At 42.1% G+C, this 25,348-nt stretch overlaps 1 long non-coding RNA gene across 1 annotated transcript; it reads right to left on the bottom strand.

Annotated features, from left to right (window-relative positions):
* Positions 1-7,808: 7,808 nt before the first annotated feature.
* LOC117195598 (uncharacterized) lies at positions 7,809-10,512 on the bottom strand. Its single transcript, XR_004475342.2, has 2 exons — positions 10,271-10,512; positions 7,809-8,136 (listed from the first exon to the last, which is right to left on the bottom strand). It is a non-coding gene; the product is annotated as an uncharacterized LOC117195598 (long non-coding RNA).
* Positions 10,513-25,348: the final 14,836 nt, after the last annotated feature.

The raw sequence follows: 25,348 nt of genomic DNA, 5'->3' as shown, positions 1-25,348 counted from the left end.
TGACAAATAAAGCAAGATTAAAAACAGTTTAAAATACTTTGATTCAATGATTTTTGTAAAAATCATTATAATAAATGTTAGTATATGTATGGAATAGAAGTAAACCTGAAAAAAGGTGGTAATTTTGTTAGGGGATTACGGAGGGGCTTTCATTTTCTTAATGGTAATTTTGGTATTGTTTAATTTTTATGCAAAATGTATATATTATGTTTGGAATCAGAAAAGAAAAATAAGTCTATGGACCCATCTTGTCAGGACAGAAGGGTCTCGGCTGGAAGCACATTTGAGGCTGGCAAGGGTTGTGGTCTAGGAGCAGGAAGATGGGTCCCACCGACACACAGCCACCTCCTAGGTGTGACTGCGTAGGAGGAGGGTGGATTTCCTAGTAACTCCCCTCCGTCCCCCACCCCACCCCCCACCTCCCCGCCCCAGGGTCTGGAAGGGAACCAGACGAAAATTGTAGCCTTTTTCGTTTTAACATTTGGGAATCTCCTGCAATTGACTATCCTCTTCCCCCTGGGAGGAGGGGGGCATGCTTGTTTCTACCCCGAAGTTAGGAAGCGTTGACTCCACCAGCCAGAGAGCAGTGATCTTAGGCACCCGACCTAACTAACGTTCTTCCTTCCCCCTCTACTGCCCTCTGAGCATGGCGCCGCGCGCCACCTCCCGAATCGGGCTTCATTTCCCGGAGCTTCTGAGAGGTGTGTACAACAAGCTGACCCTAACTCCTAGCCTCGCGGGTGAGGGGCCTCTCCCTCCTCGCACAGCCTCCTCGCGCGCCCTTGCCGGGGCTGCTGAGACCCCGCAGGTGCGGTTGCAGGGGACGGCCAGCGGAGGCGGTGCCCCCATCACACGGTCTGCGCGCGCTCCCTGCTGCCCGCTGCGAGAAATGACACTCCCCATCGGCCCGGCCATTTGGCCCTTCAGTCCCTGAGTGCCGAGCACACCCCGCCCCCACCCCGAACCTCTCCTATTACGTGCGTTCCCCAGGCCTTGCTAGGCCAGAGCCCAGGAGGGACAGGCACTTAAAAAGCAAAATGGTGCCCCCGAGGCTATCATCCCACTTCAGAGGAGGCCTAAGTGCCTGCTGCATCACATCACGCAAGTTAGATACAGGGGCAGGGCAGAGCAGAGCCTACATTTCCTGACCGCATGTCCAGACCTCTACAAAGCACTGAGGGAACAGAGGGCTTAAATTCTCCAGGGCACTGTATGAGGAGCTCTGAGGAGGCTGAGAAAACGGGGTCCTGCCTTCCAAAAACCTAGAGCCCCAGAGCAGGAGCAGGACTGATTCTGTGTCCTGTCAGCTGCCCACACAGGCCAGGGGCCAGCATTGTGAGTGTACCTGTTCTGTCACTGGGCTGGGCCTCCCCAGTACCAAGTCCAGGTGTGCTTCCAGTCAACAGAAAAGCACCAGCTCAGGAAAGCTCCAAAAGCACCTCCTCCCCCAGGGCTGAGGCTATGAGTTCCCTGGGGAAGAAGAGACAATGCACGATCAGGGCCAGAGGATCCTGGAGGGAGGAGAGGGTGCCCTTCTACTATGTACTAGCTGTGTCACCTGGATAAGTAGCTTACCCCTCTGAGCCTTATATTCCTTATCTGTAAAGTAGCATACATGATTTTTCACAGGTTGAGATGCGGATTCACTGCTACAATTTTGCTATATCCAGCACATAGCACATGATCCATAAATGTCCATTAACAGTATAATGGAAAAACAAATTGTAGTCTATTCATTTTTGGAATACTCCATAGCAATGAAAATTAATAAACTGGCTATGTATATAAAACTCACAAACATAGTGCTGAGTGAAAGAGACAAGCTGAAGAATGACAAGTACAGTATGATGCCACATATATAAAGTTTAGAAGCATGCAAAACATTTCATGCTGTATGCTGCTTATGGGTAAGTAACTGTGGAGCAATTGTATGAGACCATGAATGGAAATGATAACACCAGGTTAGAATAGTAATTAACTCCAGTGAATGGAACTGCTGAGAGGTGCAAAGGGGCTACATATGTGTCCGTAATGTACTTTTACTTAAAAAAACAAAAACTGAAGTAAATGTAGCAAAAGCTGCAGTCTATAAAGTTGGATGTTGAGTTCTTGGGTATTTATCATATTTTTATCTATAACTTTCTTAGTGTTTGAAATATTTTATTGTAATAAAAAAGGAGAAGAAAACAATTGCTTACCTAATAATAGACCCTATGATAACCCCCTGCTTTCAGCAGCCCCACCCACTCACCTCCCCACTTGACCTATTCTCCTCCATCTTTGATCTCATCCATCCATATTTTTCTTTTCAAACTAGAACCCAAATGCAGATGACTCCCAAATCCAGCCCAGACACTTTCTCTTACCTAACTTCTTGTCAGATGTCCCCACTGGAATACTTCTCAGAAAACTCACCCTCAATACAGACAAAAGTACCCCCCTCCAACTGCCTGCAGCCCACAGCTGGAAGGACATGCAAGTTGAGAGAAGATAGATACCTAAACATCTTGTTGAAATCTTTGAATGCTGATGATAAATAAAAAGATCTTCCAAGCTTTTTAACATTAGAAAAGGTTTTCTACAAATAAAAATCAACCTGACAGCAGACTTTTCATCTGCAATGTGAAATACTAGAAAACAGCTGTTAGAAGCAATGAAACTTCTATCCATAGAGCACCAAAGAGAGAACTTTAAAATGGTTTTGAGTAAAGAGGAAAAGAAAAAGAAAGTTTTACCATTTATGTAAATTAAAAACATATATACAAAACAGCCCTACATGTTTTACATGGGTCCATAGATAGTCAATAACAAATGGTTTATTAGGGTAGCAGGGGAATTGGCAAGGGGATGAGGATAAAGAGGAAAAGACAGACGAAAAGAAGAGTGGGATCTGGTATGGACCTCAGATGGTAATGGCCATGAACAGGTAGGAAAGATTACCTCAACCTTCTGCTCCTGAGGTCCAAAAGGGGAAAAAAATCATTAAAAAAGAAAAGTGTTCCCAAATTCAGAAAAAAGGTTGACAGGCAATGGATTAAATGATGAGTTAGTTATAAGATGATTTGGAGAGATGGCAGGAAGAGCTTGCAGGAACTTGAGATCAGGTATTTATTTTTGCTTAGAAAAGGGACATTTGAAGAAATATGGCAATGTATTTGCCTAAATCAATCCCTATCCCAAATTCCTTAAGTAAAAGCTGAAGCCCTGGTAATCCTGGGCCAGAAACTCAGGCTGGTGGCAGCTCACCTGGCTCCTTTAGAGCCCTTGAGAGGGACACCTGGCCATAGGGGCAGACATTGATTGGGCTGATGATCTGTTCCTGCCCTGCTCACATCCCACGAGCCTCTGTTCCGTGCCAGGTATCTTTATTACTTGTTTTAGATTTCACTAAACCCAGCAAAGTGGGCTGTATTAGGTGAAGTTAATACCATCAGTAACATTCACTCACTCATTGGTTTATTCATGTAACAAATATTTGTGGGCTGACCATTCTGTGCCAGGCTCAGTTCTAGGCTCCAAGAGAAAAATCAGTAAGCAAAGCAGATAAAAAATCTCTGCTCTTTAGGGAGCTTACATTATTGTTGAAAGAGCTAATAAAAATAAATAAATAAGGAAAATATATGTTTGTTGGATAGTAATAAGTACTATGGAGAGAAATTAAGCTGTATAGGGAAATAAGGAGCGTAGGACAAGGCAGGGAAGGCCTCATTAAGAAGGTGATATTGGGACTTCCCTGGTGGCGCAGTGGTTAAGAATCTGCCTGCCAATGCAGGGGACATGGGTTCGATCCCTGGTCCGGGAAGATCCCATATGCCACAGAACAACTAAGCCTGCGTGCTGCAACTACTGAGTCCACACGTTACAACTACTGAAGCCCGTACACCTACAGCCCGTGCTCCACACCAAGAGAAGCCACCGCAATGAAAAGCTCACTCACCACAATGAACAGTAGCCCCCGCTCACTGCAACTAGAGAAAGCCCGTGCGCAGCAATGAAGATCCAACGCAGCTCCCCCCACAAAAAAAATTTTTTTAAAAGGTGACATTGTAGCAAGGCAAGGACTGAAAGAAGGTGAGGGAATGAGCCATGCAGATAGCTGAAGGACAAGCAGGAGGAGGGAATAGCAAGTGCAAAGGCCCTGAGGCAGGAGTGTGTTTAGTCAAGGGAAAGCCAGAAGGCCAGTGTGTCTAGAGCAGAGTGAGACTCGGGAACAGTAGTGGATGAGGTTAGAGAAATAAGGGGAGTGGAGGGCCTTGTCAGCCCCCACCTGGGGTGACTTGGGGAGTCAGTGGAGTTGAGAAAAGGTTGACATGATCTTACCCTGTTTACCAGAACCATTGAGTTGAAGTCTGTAGAAGAACAAGGTGGAAGCAGGGGAGCAGATAGGTCATTATTGCAGTCATCCTAGCAAGAGACAGGAGGCTTGGTCCACAGTGATATCAGGGGAGGTGACTGGGCGAGGTCAGATTCTGGATATATTTTGAAGGTAGAGCCTTATGAGAAGTATGCTGATGGACTGGATGTGAGGATGAGAGAAAGAGTGGATCCAAAGATGATTCCAAGTTTTCTGGCCTGAGCAGCTAGAAGGATGAAGTTGCCATTTTCTGGGGTGGGAAAGGCTGTAGTGGGAGCAGGATGGGGACAGATGGGGAGGTGGGAGGCTCCTCAAACTCTCACAGCTTGAATGTACACAAGCCTGATGTGAGCCTACGTCTGTCTGACTCCAAAGACCCTTCTTCTTTAGCTCCTCCACACTGCCTGCCCCAGAGAAAAGGCAAAGCAAGAGGGGTCCTACCCCTGCGCTCCTCTGCCCTCGGCAGGTCAGCATATTGTGGGGAAATGACACCTTCAAACACTGGATTGTAGTTAGTTTTTGACTCTATTGCATTCTGTAAGCGGTCTTCATCTTCAAAGATCTGTCCGTTTAGTGAACAAGCATTATCATTTTTCATTGGTCTTAACCCATGAGATTCCCAAATCATTGACCTTCCCCATCCTCCTCTCATGAGTCTCCCATTCTGCCAGAGTAAACCATTCAATGTGTTTTGGTTATCTGCTGTTGCATAGCAAACCACCTCAAAACTTTGTGGTTTAAAACAACTATTTTACCTGCTCACAACTCTGGGGGTCAGGAATCTGGCAGGGCTCGGCTGGGATGTGCTTCTTCCTCACAGGGTGTCAACTAGGACCTCTTATGAGGTTGCAATCAGGCCTGGCTTCACAGGCGTGGTACCTGTGCAATTGCACAGGGCCTCACGCTGAGAGAGACTCTGCAACTGGCTTAATGCTCTACTCTTGCTGTCTTGAAATCTTAACTATTTTTGAACAATAGACCCTATGTTTTTATTTTACACTGGACTCCACAAATTATGTAGCTGGTCTGGCTTGCAGTCAGATGGTGGCTGGGACTGGAACATTCAGGATAGCTTTATTCACAAATCTAGTGTCTTGGCAGGGTTGGCTGGGAGGCTGGGACTCTCTCATTCTCTCAACACGACTAGCTTAGTCTTCCTCACATATAAGCTGGATCCCAAGGGTGAGCACCCCAAATAGCAAAGGGAAAACTTCAGATCATAGGGTCCTGCCTCAGAAGTTACACAGTGTCACTTTCTTCATATTCTGCTGACCAGAACAAGTCATAGGGCTAGCCCGGATCCAACAAGAGGGGATAGGGAAATGGCAAGGCCTCTCTGAAAACAGAGCATATGGGAAGGAAGCCATCTTTGGACACATACCCTACCGTTCAATGTTTGTGTCCTATCTGCCCGTAGGGCCTGAGTTCCCAAGAGGACAAGAGAAGGATGCGCCTGCTGCTTTTGCTGCTGCCCTCTCCATGCCTCTGCCACACTCCCCAGCTGGAGCCAGTTGAATTGGTTTGTCTCAGGTAGGGTAAGGGATCTGTTTTGTCCACTTAGACTCTGAAAATGACTAGAGGACTGGCCTTGGCCAGAGAGGCTGTGAAGTATGCTGATCACTTTACCAAGCAAGGTGGTGGGGAAAGGGTGGGCCGAGTAAACAGGTGCAGAAAGCTTGGGGACACGGCCCCACCCCCTTCCCCCTGATAATTGGAAGGAGAAGTTGAAAGCAGGTATAGGGGCTTGCCATTCAAGGAATGGTCCCCAGACTAACAGCACCAGCATCACACGGGAATGTGTTAGAAATGCAGAATGTAAGGACCCACCTCCGACCCACTGAGTTGGATCTACAATTTAACTAGATTCCTGGGTGATGTGTATGCACATTAAAGTTTGAGAGGCTAGTAGACTCTAGAACAGAGGTTCTCACCTTGGCCACACAGTGGAATCACTTGGGAAAGTTGTACAAGTCCCGGTGCCCCAGGCACACCACAGACCAACTAAATCAGCATTTCAAGGTGGGAGCCTGGCATTAGGATACTTTGTTCCTCACTAGGCACTTCCCCCGGTGAGTGAGGAAGCCAAACTCCGAGGCTTCCTGCCTTAGGACTCCTCAATGGGTGAGCCCCATGTGGTTCTCCTCTGGAAAGCAGGGAGCCAGGGCTGAGCTTCCAGTGGGGTCCAACCCACCTTCTCATCAGGAGCTTGTAGACATTGATTTTCCCAGAGTACTCTCTGGACCCTGCAGGCTCTGAGTCTGGCCATCATTCCCACTTCCCATGCCTACCCCTACGTTTGAAGCCAGGACTCCAAGGGGCAGCTCACCATGTGAGTGTGAACAGCAAACAAATCAGTCTGAACACAAATAAGGTAACTTCCTAACAGGAACCTCAGTTCAGGGCTGAACAAACAGGCAGCCAGAGCCCCCACCCGACTCCTAGACCCCCAGCTGGTGGCAAGGACCAGCCTCTGCACCTGGCCTGGAAAGTGAGGTTTCCCAGGACTTCCAGTGCCCCCTTCCACCCAGTTCTCTCCCCATCCCCGGACTTGACCTCCTCAGCCTTAGTAGGGGATGGCAGAGGCTTGGTGACAACCCCAGAAGCCCACTTGTGGAAGAGCCTTAAAAAGGTTACAAGGGCATGAGGGAAGGTCTGGGCTGGTGTGAGGGCCCGTGACAAGTCTGTCCTCTTCTCCCCGCCCAACACCCCTGACACCTGCCTGCAATCCACACACACCATCACCACCACCGTCATCTCTATTTTCCTTTCTTCTGAACACAGAAACCGCTTTCTAGGTGGTTCTTTCATCCTCTCCCCCTCGAACACCATCTGCTTACAAGACACTTGGAGAGATGACACACATGATAACCCATCTCTTTCTGTGTTTTTCCATTTCAACAACACCCCTGAGTTTCTGGACCCTCAGACCAGGTTTGAATGTGATGATGCAGAGACGGGCTGAACATGTCAGTGACTTTTTTTAAAAAGAACCAATACCTTTGTTCACTTCTTCTACTGGTGTTGGAAGTTCAGTCAGTTATGAGTAGTTGAAACAAGTTGGTCTTTAAAAGGATTTATTCTCTCTCTCACACACATTCACCCTTCTACTACAGCTCTATCCCCCATGCACCCCCAAAGGGAAAAAATAATCCTTCCCCCTTGAAGGGCTGTGGGGCACAGAGGAGAAATTAACTCAATTAAATTCAATTTCAGCCATTTAAGTTGATACTCTTAGTGTGGAATTTAGCGTCAGATGGACCTGGGTTTGAATTCTTACAGTTCACTAGCTGCAAAACAAATCTTAGCTCTTCAAGATCCAGTTTCCCCATCTATAAAATGGGAATAACAGCAGAATCATGGGGATCAACAAGATACACCCCTTACCCAGTGCCTGTGGTATAAATAGTGGTTTGGTAGAGGACCATCCCTCTTTCTTTCTTTTTTTTAAAACATTTTTTTTAATTAATTAATTAATTTATTTATTTTTGGCTGTGTTGGGTCTTCGTTTCTGTGCGAGGGCTTTCTCCAGTTGCAGCGAGCGGGGGCCACTCTTCATCGCGGTGCGTGGGCCTCTCACTGTCGCGGCCTCTCCCGTTGCGGAGCACAGGCTCCAGACGCGCAAGCTCAGTAGTTGTGGCTCACGGGCTTAGTTGCTCCGCGGCATGTGGGATCTTCCCAGACCAGGGCTCGAACCCGTGTACCCTGCATTGGCAGGCAGACTCCCAACAACTGCGCCACCAGGGAAGCCCCCCATCCCTCTTTCTTGTTCCTTTCTTTAGAAACTGGAGGAATAAAGGAGAAATAGAATTCAATTCAGCAAATATGTGTGTACCTACTGTGTGCTGGGTACTGTGGTAGGCATGGCTGGTGGGTAACATGACAAAGAAGCTGCTGACCTGGGTCTGGTGTTGTCACAGGGGTATGGTGTACAGTGAGCTGGAAGCTGAGTCCTGGACCAAGTTTTGCCTTTTGTGCAAATCTCTCCCCACTTAGTTCAGTCTCAATGTCCTTCCTTTCAGTACAACAAATGGCTTTGACTAGTTGGCTGCGAAGGCCCCAACCAGCTCTAAAGTACTCTAAGTGGGTAGGAAACATACTAGTCGCACTGAATGAGGGTTGTTTGCCCCGGTCCTTACACTTCCTCTCTGATCACTGTTTCTTCCCCCTGCCTTTGGCCCTTCTTAAAGCTGGGAGTCCACATGGGTCCCTACTAGCTAGCCCTTCTCTCTTCTCTCACAGCACATTCTTTTTGCATAATCTCCCCCACTCCTTGCCTTTGTAGGCTATCCTCTCTCTGGAAGTATCTGCAGAGGAAAGCCTCCCCCAAGAAGCCTTCCTGGATCTCTGAAGCTATAGCTAATCTCTGTCCTTCATACTCACATAGAATCTGCCCTTTTAGTTTGACAGTCGCATTACTTAGTTGTGAATCTCCCCCAACATGAGATTGTGAGTTCCCAGTGGGAAGAAACGGTAGTCTTCATTCCTTTGCACCCCTCATAAACCCAGGACATAAAACAGGTCTCAAACAAATAGATGTTTGTTGACTTCAGTCTAATTAAAGAGCACAGGATTTCAGAGAAAGTCTTAAAAGCAGCATACATAAGAAAAAGCTGGGAAACAGTAGGTAACTGCAAAGTGCAATGTGTGTTAGCAATGTGTGCCTCTTCTGTGTCACTGTGCATTCCTGGGAGAGAGGAACAAACAACAACTTGTTTGCTCTTGGCCTGTCAGGTGCAAGGGGGTGCAGGAGGGGCAGATGAGGGGAGAAGCAGGTGTGGGGGGAGCTGAGACAGCTGGGCAGGGGGAGGAGGTGTAGGGCTTCCCCCAAGGTGGCCCTCAGGCCTTCTCTTCCTGTAGGCTGGGCTGGACTTGAGGCCTGATGTGTGTGGGCCCTGCATCTCAGCTGCAATGACCACCATATTCCCTAGTTAGCACCTTTCTTCTGGGTGAAAAAGTCTCCCTTTGGCAAGATGAAAGAGAAAGAGGGATGAGGAGAGACTCTGCGAAAGAGAAGGTGGAAAAGGAGAAAAGGGACAAGGATTCTCGAGGGTGTTGGAGGAAAGGGGAGCCAAGGGGTCTCCCAACATGCCTTCTCCAACTTCCTCGGTCCCCGGTGGCCCTGGGGTCCTGACTAGGATTCAGAATATTGGTGTCTACAGCTATGTTTCTTCCCTCAGTCCAGAGAAAGAAACTAGTTCTCTACTTAAGTGAGATAATCCAAGTGCAAAGCTTAAGCGATCAGTAAGTATTAGCAATCATTATGATTACCATTTTCCCCCTCTTCCTGCTCTCTACATGTCAAACCTATAGACAAGTATAGAGAATTAATACAAAGCATATCCATATGCCCACCACCACCCACTTTTATCAAACATTTTTACTCCAGTTGTTTTAAGAAATATTACAGAAAATTAACAGCATCTGTACCCCTCCCTAGTCCCATTCCCTTCTTCTTCCCCGGAGCTCGTCCCTATTTTAATTGTCATATTTACCATGCTCAAGAATGTCTTTATACTTGTACCACTTATTTATGTTTTACCTTATACGTGTTTTAAACCTTTTTATAAATAGGCTCGTGGCTCTGTACTGGGTCAACTTAGCTAAGCTAGAACTACATTTCCCAGAATTCCCTTCCTTACATGGTTCTGGGCTAGGTTCGGCCACAGGAGAAATCTGCATGATACTCATGTGGCAGAAGTGACGCTGCAGGAAGCACGTTCACACTGTGTGAGGTAGGCCCTGGGGTGGCTCACGCATCGCGGCTGAGCTGCTGGCTCCCCTTGCTGGTGGGGGCAGCAGCTGGACACAAAGCTCCTTTATCTGTCCCCAGACCCTCTTCACTTTCCCCAACTCCTGGGCTAGGTATGTATTTAGCTCTAGAACAAAGGACACCAGAGTCTTTTGCAGGTCACCTACATCAGTGACGTTAGAGGCTTGAAGGGGGTGTGAGATGGAGGCCGTTTCCAGCTCATTCTCGCTCTTCCTCCTGGATCCTGGTTCGTCCTTGCTTCCCCACTTCATATCCATCTTTCCTTCTCGACTGCCTTTCCAGGGGATTTCAGTCCCTAGCCCCAGAAAAAGAAGTAACAGCCTCACATAGACTCTATAACCAGCTCCCATGATTGCATAAAGTCAAATTCCCATAATAAATCCCTTATCCTATGTCACTCCTTGTGGCTCTGCTTCACAGATTGGATCCTGACTGGAATAGAATTTGCTAGCAGACATAGTTCCAAGAAGAACAGAACCTTAGTGAGTGATGGGTTCTCTAAATTTGGTCTAAATTGTCTAGAATTGATTCTGTGATCTAATTAGATCTAAAGGCATAAATGACACTTACCAAGGGTCACCAAGGGTTACCAGGGGTAAAGGGATCACTGTTACTCCATGGCATATAATAGGAGAAAACGTTTTAAAATAATAACCTGTAGGGACTTCCTTGGCAGTCCAGTGATTAAGACTCCGTGCTTCTACTGCAGGGGGAGTGGGTTCAATCCCTGGTTGGGGAGATAAGATCCTGCATGCCCTGTGGCATGGCCAAAAATTTTTTTAAAAAAAGAAAGAAGGAAAGAAAAAAAAAATCACCTGTAGACAATCGCAATCAAGTGCCTATAGAAGTCAATACTTTGATTGACCAAGTATTTGCTTGAGCATAACAATTAGAATGAGATTGGTATGTTGCTAAAGTGCCCTGAAGAACTTGGGGAAAGAATATGATGAGTCAGGGCTTTACATTCCCATCTCAAGGTCCATGTAGGGACTCCGGCTTGTGTCCTCAGAATTCTCTTCTGTTAAAATTAGGTAGTTGATGGGGAAGGAGTGGGACCATGAAAGTTAGGATGGAGACATGCATTGACAGATTCCTGTGAACCTGGGGACCCTGAGTCCCTAAGTTCTGCTGAACCACTTTTTTCAGTAGAAATGGCCCTTCCACCCCTACATGAGGAAGTCTCCCTTGCCTGTGGGGCCTGTAGTGGCCTTCCCTGAAGTAGAAGTATTGATTTTTCTCAGGATCTCCCTCCATTGCTTATAGGCTCAAGTCCAAACAGACTCCAAAGGGTGAAGTACAAAGCATGACCCAAGAGAAGGTGTGATACACACCAAAATAATTTCATGACTTTGCCAATTTATATCAACGGAAACCTGGGGAAATGTATAGATATGGATCCCTAACGTGCAGACTCGGGGTGGAAGGAATATAAAGTCAGATTAGGCTACATTTATTTATTAGTGTAGAAATTTCTGATTCAATGTGTTAGCTTGAGTGGTTCCAACCATTTGCTCAGTTGGCTGATTGAAATCTGGAAGCTAGAATGCCAAAACTTCTTTGGTATACAGTAGAAGAAAGTGTTCAAAGGCTAAGGAAGATTGGAATGCTACAGTAGATTTATCATATAAGACCTATTTACCTACCTCCTAAAAATGTGCTCAGGAAAGTCCAGAGGACACTCCTTTCCCCAAGGCTGTGAGAAGCACATTCACAAGGAGAGCCCTGGTATTCTTGAAGAGCTCTGTGGTGGCTATTCTCTGTAGGCCAAAAATAATGGTAGGAATTTACACTATTGAATCTGGCTCCCCACATTCAATGGGGATGATGAAATCCCAGGTTAGCAGGGACCAAGTAATGGTACTTAATCACCAAAGACAAAGTAGGTATTGTTATTATAATGGACTCATGGAAAATGTGGCCATGGTGGGAGGCATAGAGGTCATGTGTGGGCTTAGTAACATGGATTCTCACTCACCAAGGCCAGTCTGGCTACAGCCACTGCTGAGTGCCCAACCTGCCAACAGTAGAAGCCAACACTGAGTTCCCAATTTGGAAATCAATCAGCCACATGGTGGCAGGTTGTTTACAAAGGAAGGAGCAGGGCTTTGTTCTCAATGGAATATCCAGTAACTGTGACATGGATTTGTTTTCCCTGCCCACAATGCTTCTGTCAAAATCACCACCTGTGAACATACAGGATGCCTTATCTGTATGTCATGGCATTCCACATAGCATTGCTTTTGACCAAAGAATTTCTTTTACAGCAAATGAAGAGAAACAATGGGCTCAGGCTTATGGTCTTCACTGGTCTTACCATGTTCCCCATTACTCTAAAGTAGCTGGCCTGAGAGAACAGTAGAATGGTCTATTGAAGACTCAATTATGGTTCCAGCTGGGTGGCAACACCTTGAGGGCTTGGGTAATGCCCTTCAGGATGAAGGATATGCTCTAAATGAGCAACTGACATAGGGTGCTGTTTCTCCCAAAGCAAGGATTCGTGAGTCAGGAAACAGAGTATAAATGAGATAACACACAGTACTTCTCTAGCAGAATTATTGCTTTCTGTCTCTGAAACTTTGGGCTATGCTAATCTAGAGTATTAGTTCCCCAAAGAGAAATATTTCCACAGGAAACACAGCAGTGGTTCCATTGAGCTGTAAAGTGAGACTGGCCCTGGCTACTTTGGGCTTCTCTTGCCAGTGAATCAACAGGCAAAGAAGGTTATTGTACTGCCTGGGGTGGTTGGTCCTGACAATCAAGGGGGGAATGGGGAGTCTCTTTACCAAGTATTCTCACCTCCTGTGATTAAAATCGACAGCAAAACTACTACAAACTAATGCAGGAAGGAGTGCTATTGGCAGAAACAAGGGTCACCCCATCAGGCAGGGAATATGAAATGGGGAGTGGAAGCGTATTTTTAAATATCAGCTAACACAACACAACCAGTTGCAGGAATGAGGACGTAAATTTCTTCTTATTTCAATGTAAATATTTTTGTGTTTTAACCAAAATTTCCCTTCGGCTTCCCATCCCTCTACTGTCTAAATAAGTTTTTAACATTACTCATCAGTAATTGTTACAGGATATCACAGGGGCAGTGTGACATAGCTAGAAGAGAAGTGAACATCACCAAACTATGAAAACTATGAACTTACAGACTTTGTATCTTCTTTTGGCAGGGGAGGGTTAGAAATGAACTTTTTCTTTTTCCACATGGATAACCACTTGATCCGACATATTTTCATTGTACAGGGATAGGTATATCGTGTTAAGCAGAAACAGAATTTCGCTGTAGTTTGCTTTCAAACTTTATTTGAAAGTTACGTCTGGTGAAAACAGGTATTTATGGATGCCAAGTTGACAAAGGGTGGGCAGTGATGGCTTTGGACTGTATCACCTTAACTAAGCTGGAATCATACTTCCTAGAATTCCCTTTCCTCTATGGTTCTAGGTTAGGGTTGGCCACAGGAGAAATTTCCATGATATTTGCAAGGTAGAAGTGAAGCAGCTATGTTTATACTTGGAAAGTCGCTGTAGGGTCAGGTGTTATTGCAGTTCAAGCACAGTGTTGTGGACCTGTTGGTCCACTTTACTGGTGTGAGGCAAGAGCCAAGTCTGCAGCTCTTTCAGCTCTCATTGGATCTCCTCCTTCAGCTTCTTCAACTCCTGGGCTAGGTGCATTTTTAGCTCTGGGATGAAAGACACCAGATTCTTCTACTGATCTCCTGCATCATGGAAGTTGGAGGCTTGGAGGTAGTGAAAGAAAGAAGTGAGTTCCAGTTTCTTCTTGAGAGCTTCAGCTCTTCCTCGAAGGTTCCAGCGATCCCTATCCTCCCCACTTCATGTTCACTTTTCATTCCTCACTGCCTACCCTGCCTACTTGAGGCCTCAGTACTAGATGCAGAAGCAATAGCTGTACGTGAACTGTTTAAATAGTACCCATAATTACATAAGATCAAATTTCCATAATAAATGCCTTATGGCATGCCACTCCTAGTGGTTTGGATTCTCTGATTGAACCCTGTCAGCTCTGGGGGTTGTACATATATTATCTCAGTTTGTGACTTGGCTTTTATCTTTGTTTATGGTGTCTTTTACTGTACAGAAGTTTTAAGTTTGAATATATCAAAGTTTATTGTGTTTCTTGTATTTAAGCAAGTCTTCCTTATCCTGAGGTCATAAAACTATGCCTTTTGAAAAAAGAAATCTCCTTTTTTCTTTTTCCATATTCATAACCAAATAATATGTCCACATTTTTACTATAGCTTTATAAGAAGTGTTGATATTGGGTAAGGTAAGTTCCTTTAACTTATTCACTTTTTTCAAATTGTCTTAGATACTCTTGGTGTTTTGTTCTACAGTTTTTGAATCAGTATGTCAAGCTCTATAATTGGGATATTTTAAAATTCTAATTGCATTTAATTTTTGGATAATTTTGGGAATAGTTGTCATCTTTTGACCTTGAGTCTTCCCATTCATTTATTAAGGTCTTATTTTATGTCCTTCAATACTGTTTTCTACTTTTCTCTTTAAATATTTCACACATCTCCTAAGTTCATTCCTATGTACCTTATAGTTTATGTTGCAGTTATGAATGAGATATATTTTTCTATTACATTTGCTAATAATATTTACATTTACCAATTTTTATATATTGATCAGATACCCAGCAACTTTACTAAATTTTCTGATTAGTTTTAATAGTTTCTTTGCGAATTTGCTTGAATTTTCTCTGTAGATAGTCATATTGTCTACAAATAAGAGTAATTTTATCTATTCCTTTCCAATTCTTACATCTTTCTTTTTGTGTCTTATGGCATTGTATCACCAGTACAATGATAAATAGACACTACAATACTGGGTATACATCTTATTCCTGACTTTAATTAGGGCTACTTCTGAAGTCTCATTTTGAAATATAATTCTTCCTGTAGGTTATTTATTTATTTATTTTTTGTTGTTTTTTTGGCTGCGTTGGGTCTTCATTGCTGTGTGGGATTTCTCTAGTTGCGGTGAGTGGGGGCTACTCTTTGTCGCGGTGCGTGGGCTTATCGCGGTGGCTTCTCTTGCTGCAGAGCACAGGCTATAGGCCCGCAGGCTTCAGTAGTTGTGGCTCGCGGGCTCTATAGCGCAGGCTCAGTAGTTGTGGTGCACGGGCTTAGTTGCTCTGCAGCATGTGGGATCTTCCCGGACCAGGGCTTGAACCCATGTCCCCTGCATTGGCAGGTGGATTCTTAATGACTGCACCACCAGGGAAGTGCCTAATGAGGATAGTTTAAGAGACTTCTGGGACAATATCAAACATGGTAATATTCACATTCCAAGGGCCCAGAAGGAGAATAGAGAGAAAAGGGGGCAAAGAACTTATTTGAAGAAATAATAAGTGAAAACTTCCCTAACCTGGGAAGAGAAACAGATATTCAGATCCAAAAAGCATAGAGTCCCAAACAAGATGAACCCAAAGAGGTCCACACTAAGACATGCTGTAATTAAAATGGCAATAATTAAAGATAATTATATTTAGATATAAAATAATTGGCAAAAATATAAAGATATTTAAAAGCAGCAAGAGAAAAGCACTAGTTATATACAAGGGAACTCCCATAAGACACTCACAACAAAGGAAAGGAATCCAAACATAATACTAAAGATAGTCATCAGATCAAAAGGGAAGAGAGCAAAAGGAGAAAGGAACAAAAAAGAACTACAAAACAACCATAAAACAATTAAAAAGGCAATAAGTGCATACCTATCAATAATTACTTTAGGGAATTCCCTGGTGGTCCAGTGGTTAGGACTCCACGCTTCCACTACAGGGGGCATGGGTTCAATCTCTGTTTCGGGAGCTAAGATCCTGCAAGTCACACGGCATGACCAAAAAAAATTACTTTAAATATAAATGGATTAAATGCTCCAATCAAAAGACATAGAGTGGCTGATTGGATACAAAAACAAGACCTATATATGTGCTGCCTATAAGAGACTCACTTCAGATCTAAAGACAACACACAGACTGAAAGTGAGGAAATGGAAAAAGTATTCCATCCAAATGGAAATGAAAAGAAAGCTAGGTTAGCAATACTTATATCAGACAAAATAGACTTTAAAACAAAGACTGTAACAAGAGACAAAGAAGGACATTACATAATGATCAAGGGAACAATCCAACAAGAAGATATAACAGTTGTAAGTTATATGCACCGAACATAGGAGTACCTAAATATATAAAGCAAATATTAACAAAACATAAAGGGAGAAATTAACAAAAATATAATACTAGTATGGGACTTTTACACCCCACTTACCCCAATGGACAGATGATCTAGACAGAAAATCAATAAGGAAATAATGGCCTTAAATGACACGTTAGACCACATCGACTTAATAAATATATATAGAACATTCCATCCAAAAGCAGTAGAATATACATTCTTTTCAAGCACACATGGAACATTCTCCAGTATATATCAAATTCTAGGCCACAGAACAAGTCTCAATAAATTTAAGAAGCTTGAAATCATATCAAGCATCTTTTCTGACTACAACAGTATGAGACTAGAAATCAACCACAATTTTTAAAACTGCAAAAAATGCAAACACATGGATGCTAAACAAAGTACTACTAAACAACCAATGGGTCACTGAAGAGATCAAAGAGGAAATTTTTAAAATACCTGAAGACAAATGAAAATGGAAACACAATGATCCAAAATCTATGGTATACTAAAAAAGCTGTTCTAAGAGAGAAGTTTATAGTGATACAAGCCTACCTCAGAAAACAAGAATAATCTCAAATAAACAATTTAACATTACACCTAAAGGAACTAGAAAAAGAAAGACCAAAAAAAAAAATGTTAATAAAAGGAAAGAAATAGTAAAGGTCAGAGTAGAAATAAATAAAAAGAGACTAAAAGAACAATGGAAAAGATCACTGAAACTAAGAGGTGATTCTTTTAAAAGCTAAATAAATAGATAAACCTTTAGCCAGATTCATCAAGAAAGAAAGAGAACAGTCCCAATAAATAAAATCAGAAATAAAAGTTACAACCGACACTACAGATATACAAAGGATCATAAGAAATTACGATGAACAATTATATGCCAATAAAATGGACAACCTAGGGGCTTCCCTGGTGGCGCAGTGGTTAAGAGTCTGCCTGCCGATGCAGGGGACACGGGTTCTTGCCCTGGTCCGGGAAGATCCCACATGCCGCGGAGCGGCTAGGTCCGTGAGCCATGGCCACTGAGCCTGTGCGTCTGGAGCCTGTGCTCTGCAACGGGAGAGGCCACAACAGTGAGAGGCCCGCGTACCGCAAAAAAAAAAAGAAAAGAAAAAGGACAACCTAGAAGAAATGGATAATTTCCTAGAAATGTACAACCTCACAAGACTGAATCAGGAATAAATAGAAAATATGAACAAATCAATTACCAGTAATGAAATTGAACCGTCAATCAAGAAACTCCCAATGAACAAAAGTCCAGGACCAGATGGTTTCTCAGGTGAATTCTACCAAACACTTAAAGAAGAATTAACACATATTCTTCTCAAACTACTCCAAAAAATTCAAAAGGGAGGAATGTTTCCAAACTCATTCTACAAGGCCAGCATCACCTTGATACCAAAACCAGGCAAAGACACCACGAAAAGATAAAATTACAGTCCAATATCTCTGATGAACATAGATGCAAAAGTCCTCAATGAAATACTAGCAAATCAAATTCAATAATACATTAAAAGAATCATACACCATGATAAAGTAAAATTTATTCCACAATGCAAGGATGGTTCAATATCTGCAAATCAATCAATGTGATACACCATATTAACAATTTGAAAATAAAAATCATATGATTATCTGATGCAGAAAAACTCTTGACGAAATTCAACATCCATTTATAATAAAAATTCTCAACAAAGTGGGTATAGAGGGAGCATATCCCAACATAATAAAGGCCATATATGATGAACCCATAGCCAATATCATATTCAATGGTCAAAAGTTGAAAGCATTTCCCCTAAGATCAGAGGCAAGACAAGGATGCCCACTCTTGCCACTTTTATTCAACACAGTATTGGAAGTCCTAGCCACAGGAATCAAACAATAGAAAGAAATAAAAGGAATCAAAATTGGAAAGGAAAAAGAAAAACTGTCACTGTTTGCTGAGGACATGATACCACATATAGAAAATCCTAAAGATGCCACCAGAAAACTACTAGAGCTCATCAATGCATTTGGCAAAGTTTCAGGATATAAAATTAATATATGGAAATCTGTTGCATTTCTGTACACTAAAAAAGAAGTATCCAAAAGACAAATACAGAAAACAATCCCTTTTACAATTGCATAAAAAAGAATAAAATACCTAGGAATAAATCTAAATAAGGAGGTTAAAGACCTGTACTCAGAAAACTGAGACATCAATGAAAGAAACTGAAAATAACACAAACGAATGGAAAGATATACCACGTTTATGGATTGGAGGAATTAGTATTGTTAAAATGACATACTACCCAAGGCAATCTACAGATTCAGTGCAATTCCTATCAAAATGCCAACAACATTTTTCACAGACCAGAACAAATAATTCTAAAGTTTTTGTAGTAACACAAAAGACCCTGAATGGCCAAAACAATCTGAGAATGAAGAATAAAGCTAGAAGTATTATACTCCCTGATTTCAAGTTATACTACAAAACTACAGTAATCAAAACAGTATAGTACTGGCACAAAAAGAGACACATAGATCAGTGCAACAGGATAGAGAGCCTAGAAATAAGCCGATACACTTACAGTCAATTAATCTATGACAAAGGCAGCAAAAATACACAATGGAGAAAAGACAGCCTCTTCAATAAATGGTGCTGGGAAAACTGGACAGCTAGATGCAAAAGAATCAAACTGGACTACTTGCTCACACCATATACAAATATAAACTCAAAATGGATTAAAGACTTAAAAATAACACCTGCAACCATAAAACTCCTAGAAGAAAACATAGGCAGTATGCTCTTTGACATAGCAATATTTGGGGGGATATGTCTCCTCATGAAAGGGAAACAAAAGCAAAAATAAACAAATGGGACTACATAAGGCTAAAAAGTTTTTGAACAGTGAAGGAAACTATCAACAAAATGAAAATGTAACCTACTGAGTGGGAGAAGATATTTGCAAATGACATATGCAAGAAAGGGTTAATATCCAAAATATACAAAGAACTCATACAACTAAATAGCAATAAAACAAACAACCCAATTAAAAAATGATCAGAGGACCTGAATAGACATTTTCCCAAAAAGACATAACAGATGGCCAATGAACACATGGAAAGATGCTCAACATCACTAATCATCAGGAAAATTCAAATCAAAACCATAATGAAATATCACCTCACACTTAGCAGAACGTCTGTTATCAAAAAGACAACAAAAAAAAATGTTGGTGAGGATGTGGAGAATAGGGAACCCTCATGTGCTTTGGTAGGAATGAAATTGGTACAGCTACTATGGAAAACAGTATGGTGATTCCTCACAAAATTTAAATAGAACTACAATACAATCCAGCAATTCCACTTCTGGGTATTTTTCTGAAGTAAACAAAAACACTAATTTGAAAGCATATATGCACATCTATGTTCATTGCATCATTATTTACAATAGCAAGATATGGAAGCAACCTAAGTGTCTATCCATAGCTGAATGGATAAAGAAGATGTGGTATATATACATATACAATGGAATATTACTCAGCCATAAAAAAGGATGAAGTCTTGCCATTTGCAACAACATGGATGGATTTAGAGGGTATTATGCTATGTGAAGTAAGTCAGTCAGATAAAGACAAGTACCATATGATTTCACTTATATATAAAATCTAAAAAACAAAACAAATGAATAAACTTAAAACAGGAACAGACTCAGAGATACAGAGAATTAACTGGTGGCTTCCAGAGTGGAGGGAGGGAGACGAGTGAAATGGGAGAAAGAGATTAAGAAGTACAAACTTCCAGGGACTTCCCTGGTGGTCCAGTGGTATAGAATCCGCCTTCCAATGCAGGGGACATGGGTTCGATCCCTGGTTGGAGAACTAAGATCTCACATGCCGTGGGGCAACTAAGACCATGCGCCACAGCTACTGAGCTCCCACACCTCAACTAGAGAGGCTGCGTGCAGCAAACTACAGAGCCCACATGCCCTGGAGCCCGCACGCCACAACTAGAGGGAGAAAACCCACACGCCACAACTAGAGAGAAGCCCACATGCTGCAACGAAGAGCCCACGCACCGCAACAAAAAGATCCCGCATGCCACAACAAAGACCTAATGCAGCCAAAAATAAAAATAAATAAATAAATAAATAGAAGTACAAACTTCCAGTTATAAAATAGATAAGTCATGGGGGTATAATGTACAGCATAAGGAATATAGTCACTAATATTGTAATTACTCTGTATGGTGACAGATGGTAACTAGATTTATCGTGGTGATCATTTTCAATTATACTTCAGTAAAAAAAGAAAAAAAGAAAAAAGATTCCATTGTATGTATAAACCACGGTTTGCTTACCCATTCTTCCATCAATGCACACTTGGGTTTCTTCTATGTTTTAGCTATTGTGAATAATGCTGCTATGAACATGGGTGTATAAATATTTCTTCGAGACCCTGCTTCCAATCCTTTTGGGTATAGACTCAGAAGTGGAATGGCTGGATCATATGGTAATTCTATTTTTATTTTATTTTTTTTTTTTTATTTTTTTTTTTTTGCGGTACGCAGGCCTCTCACTGTTGTGGCCTCTCCCGTTGCGGAGCACAGGCTCTGGACGCGCAGGCTCAGTGGCCATGGCTCACGGGCCCCGCCGCTCCGCGGCATGTGGGATCTTCCTGGAGCGGGGCACGAACCCGTGTCCCCTGCGTCGGCAGGTGGACTCTCAACCACTGCGCCACCAGCGAAGCCCCTCTATTTTTCATTTTTGAGGAACTGCCATACTGTTTTCCACTGTGGCTATACCGTTTTACATTCCCACCAACAGTGCACAATGGTACCAATTTCTCCACATCCTTGTCATCACTTGTTATTTTCTGTTTTGTTTTGTTTTCTTTCGATAGTAGCATCCTAATGGGTATGAGGTGGTACTTCACTGTAGTTTTTTTTTTTTTTTTTTTTTTTTTTGCGGTACACGGGCCTCTCACTGTTGTGGCCTCTCCCGTTGCGGAGCACAGGCTCTGGACGCACAGGCTCAGTGGCCATGACTCACGCGCCCAGCCGCTCCGCAGCATACAGGATCTTCCCGGACCGGGGCACGAACCTGTGTCCCCTGCATCAGCAGGTGGACTCTCTACCACTGCGCCACCAGGGAAGCCCTTCACTGTAGTTTTGATTTGCATTTCCCTAATGATTAGTGATTTGAGCATTTTTTCATGTGCTTATTGTTCTTTCATATATATTCTTTGGAGAAATGTCTATTCAAGTCTTTTGCCCATTTTTGAATCAGGTTGTTTGCTATTTTGTTGTTGAGTTTAGGAATTCTCTATATATTCTGGATATTAATCCCTTATCAGATATAAAATTGCAAATATTTTCTCCCATCCTGTGTGGCCTTTCTACTCTGTTTATAGCATATTTTGATGCACAAAATTTTTACATTTTTTGTTGTTGGGTAGAGTGTTCTGTATATGTCTGTTACATCTAGTTGGTTAATTGTGTTGTTTAAGTCTTCTATTTCCTTACTTATCTTCTCTCCATTTGTTCTATCCATTATTGTAAGTAGGATATAAAAGTTTCCAACTATTATTGTTGAACTATTTCTCCCTTCAATTCTGTCAATTTTTGCTTTGTATATTTTGATGGTCTGTCATTAGGTACATAAATGTTTATTATACTTCTTCCTGTATTGAATATTTTATTAATATATAATGTCCTTCTTTGTCTCTTGTAACCCTTTTTTTTTTTTTTTTTGGTTTAAAGTCTATTTTGTCCAATATTAGTATAGCTACTCCTATTCTCTTTTGGTTACTATTTTCATGGAATATCTTTTTCCATCCTTTCACTTTCAACCAGTTTATGTCTTTGCTTGTCAAGTGAGTCTCTTGTATAGAGCATATAGTTGGTTCATGTATTTTTATCCATTTTGCCAATCTGTCTTTTGACTGGAGAGTTCAATCTATTTAAAGTAATTTAAAGTAATTGATTATTACTTTATTGATAAGGAGTGGCTTACTTCCGTCATCGTGCTGTTTTCTGTATGCCTCATAGCTTTTGTCCCTCATTTCTTACAGTATTGTCTTTTTTTGTGTTTAGTCAATTTTTTGTAGTGAAATGTTTAAATTTCTTTCTCATCTTCTTTTATGTATATTCTATAGCTATTTTCTTTGTGGTTACCATGGGCATTACATTTAACTTACATCCTAAGTTATAACACTCTAATCTGAATTTATACCAGCTTAATTTTGATAACATACAAAAACTCTGCTTCTTCACAGCTCCATCCCTACTCTCTTTCAGTTGTTGATGTAACAAAATTACATCTTTATATGGTGTGTGCCCCAAAACATAAGCTAATACTTATTTTAAATGCATTAATCTCAAATTATGTAGAAAACAAGATTTGGAATTACAAATCAAAATTACAGTAATACTAGCTTTCACACTAATAATATTTTCTTCAAATGTGTTAGTCTCAAATCATTTAGAAAACAAAGTACAGTTACAAACCATTATTATAATTAATTTTTAAATTTTTGTGTATTTAAATCAATCAATATTTTCCTTTATTGATTCAGATTTTGACTCATCCTTGAAAAGTCTTTTTTCTAACACCTCCACAAAAATCAATTCCAGACCTAAATATAAAAGGTAAAATAACAAAGAATTTAAAAAATAACAGAAGAATATCTTCATGACTTTGGATAGGCAAAGGTTTCTTTTAAAGGACACAAAAGCAGATGATTAAGCTTGATTAAAATTAGTAATTTTGTTCACCAAAAGAAAACTTTAAAAGAATGAAAAGGCAGGCCGCAGAGTGGAAGAAGATATTTGCTTATATATATATTTAACAAAAGACTTGATTCCAAAATATCTATCTCTATCTATACATAAATATTCTTACAAATTAATAAGAAAAAGATAGTAACCCAATGGAAAAATAAGGAAACCACTGGAACAGGCGCTTCACACAAAAGGGGATATCCAAATGGCTGATAAGCTTAAGAAGAGATGCTCAACTTGAACAGTCTTCAGGGAAATAAATGTAAATTAAAACAAATTTTGCTAAGGGTAAAATAGCTAGGGGATTTGAACCTAGGAAGTCTGTTAACCTCTCTTGCTCTATTTACTTATATGTAAATTGAGGATATTAATGTCTATATCCTCAGGAGCTTACAGTTTGAGGAGAAATAAGTGAAACAACAGAATATAGATAACTATGTACTGAAATACAGTGAATTATGTATGGAAAATCCAGACCTAGAGACAGTGACCATATTTTTTACCTAAAACTCAGCACAAACATACTTAACAAAATGCTCATACACCTTCCATCTTACAAGCTTTTTCTTGTTCTTTGTCAACTTCCCCTGATTCCAGGGTGCATGCTGTTATTGTAAATAGCCTCTCTCCTCCCCATAATAGCTAGCATGTATCTAAAAACTCAATCTCATTCAACTCTTGTAAGAATCCCATTAGGTCTTATTTTCTCACTTAAGAGACCATTCCCATTTTATAAGAAATTGAAGCTTAGAGTGAATAGGCCACTTATCTGAAGTCACAGAAAAGTTCAGTGACAAAGTTGGGATTTGAAGCCAGGTTTGTCCAACTCCAAAATCCACATTTTCCATCATCTTTCTCCACTGTTCCCTGACTGCATAAGCTGCTGTCTTTGTGGGCCCGAAAAAGTGGGTGTGTGTATCCAGGCTCACAAGGTCTGCTTCTGGTGCCTTGGCACTGCAGTCTGGGTGGGTCCTGGGTGGGGTGGGGGGGTAACACAGCCCCTCCTTCTTGGAGAAAAAGCTCCTCAAAAAGAAACACGTTGAGAAATGGAATGGTGTGTGTAAGATTTGGGAGTTATGGGAGGGGGGAGCATCTAGAACTTTCCAAATCCCAGTGGGTCTGACCTCACGTAAGACAGAGTCCTTCCTACCCATGCCCCATCCCTAGGGCTCTCATTCCTGTATCCTCATCTCTGACCCTGCGTACTCTGGTCAGAACACAGTAAGCCTAGACCTGGGATCAGATCGGACGCTTGCACATCATTTTGCCCACAATCTCACATTCCAGGCTGCCTGGGGGGTTGCTCAGAAGGCAGGGCCGGTAGTTGCTGAATTAGGAAGTGGGGGAGGGCAGGAACCCAGCAAGGTTCCTCCAGCCCTTACTTTGCAGAACAGACAGGGCATGTTGGTGTTCCAAACAGCTGACACCTATGGACAATGCCACTGAACTGCACCTCGACCTGGTAGAGTGGTTTCAATGTTAGGCATTGATTTGGGGAGGCAGAATGCTATGGGAGCCTGGAAGGCAGGAATCCCTCAGAACTCTGCAATCACAGCATAGTGCTCACCGGCCAATTCTAAATGATTTACATGCATTAACTCATGTAATCACACAGCAACTCCATGAGGTACCTACCATCGTTATCCATTTTACAGGTGAAGAAATTCAAACAGCAACTTGTAACTTGCCCAAGGACATGGGTAAATACTGATTATCCAACTGTAAAACTGGATACAAATGCCTGCCTTACACCTACATAATTCAGGTTTTGTAGGACATCAACTCTCATGCATTTGCAATAAATTAGTATTTCTTAATCTGGAACCATTAATGTTTTTACCCTTCTACTTTTTTGTATACAGGAAAGATTTTTCCAGTGGGCCCTAAGTAATGTGGGTGCAGAAAGTTCCTGGAAAGACCCAAAAGAAATTGGTAACTACAGCAGTGTCTCCAGTCAGGGAAAGGTGGGAAATTTACATTTCACAGTGGTTAAACAAGATATTTAAATTAATTTTTTTTTTTAATTTAAGGGCTTGCGCAGTCACAGGTGAGTGTGGCCAGGGCTTCTGCTTCACAGACAGTGAGAGGATGAGCTAAAGCTTGAAGGCAAAGCTTAACATCCATCTACACTGGCGGGGTGGCTCGCCCAGGATCACCAGCAAGTCACAGCGAGCTCAGGGTCCTTTACCCGACAGCACGGGCTGGGGTTGGGGGTGGGATTTTTTTAATGCGTAAGGAGGG

This window comes from Orcinus orca, chromosome 13 (genome assembly GCF_937001465.1).
Source record: "Orcinus orca chromosome 13, mOrcOrc1.1, whole genome shotgun sequence".
Taxonomy (NCBI): Eukaryota; Metazoa; Chordata; class Mammalia; order Artiodactyla; family Delphinidae; genus Orcinus; species Orcinus orca.
The sequence above is the reverse complement of the archived record's forward strand: the minus strand, read 5'-3'. Positions and strand labels throughout refer to the sequence as shown.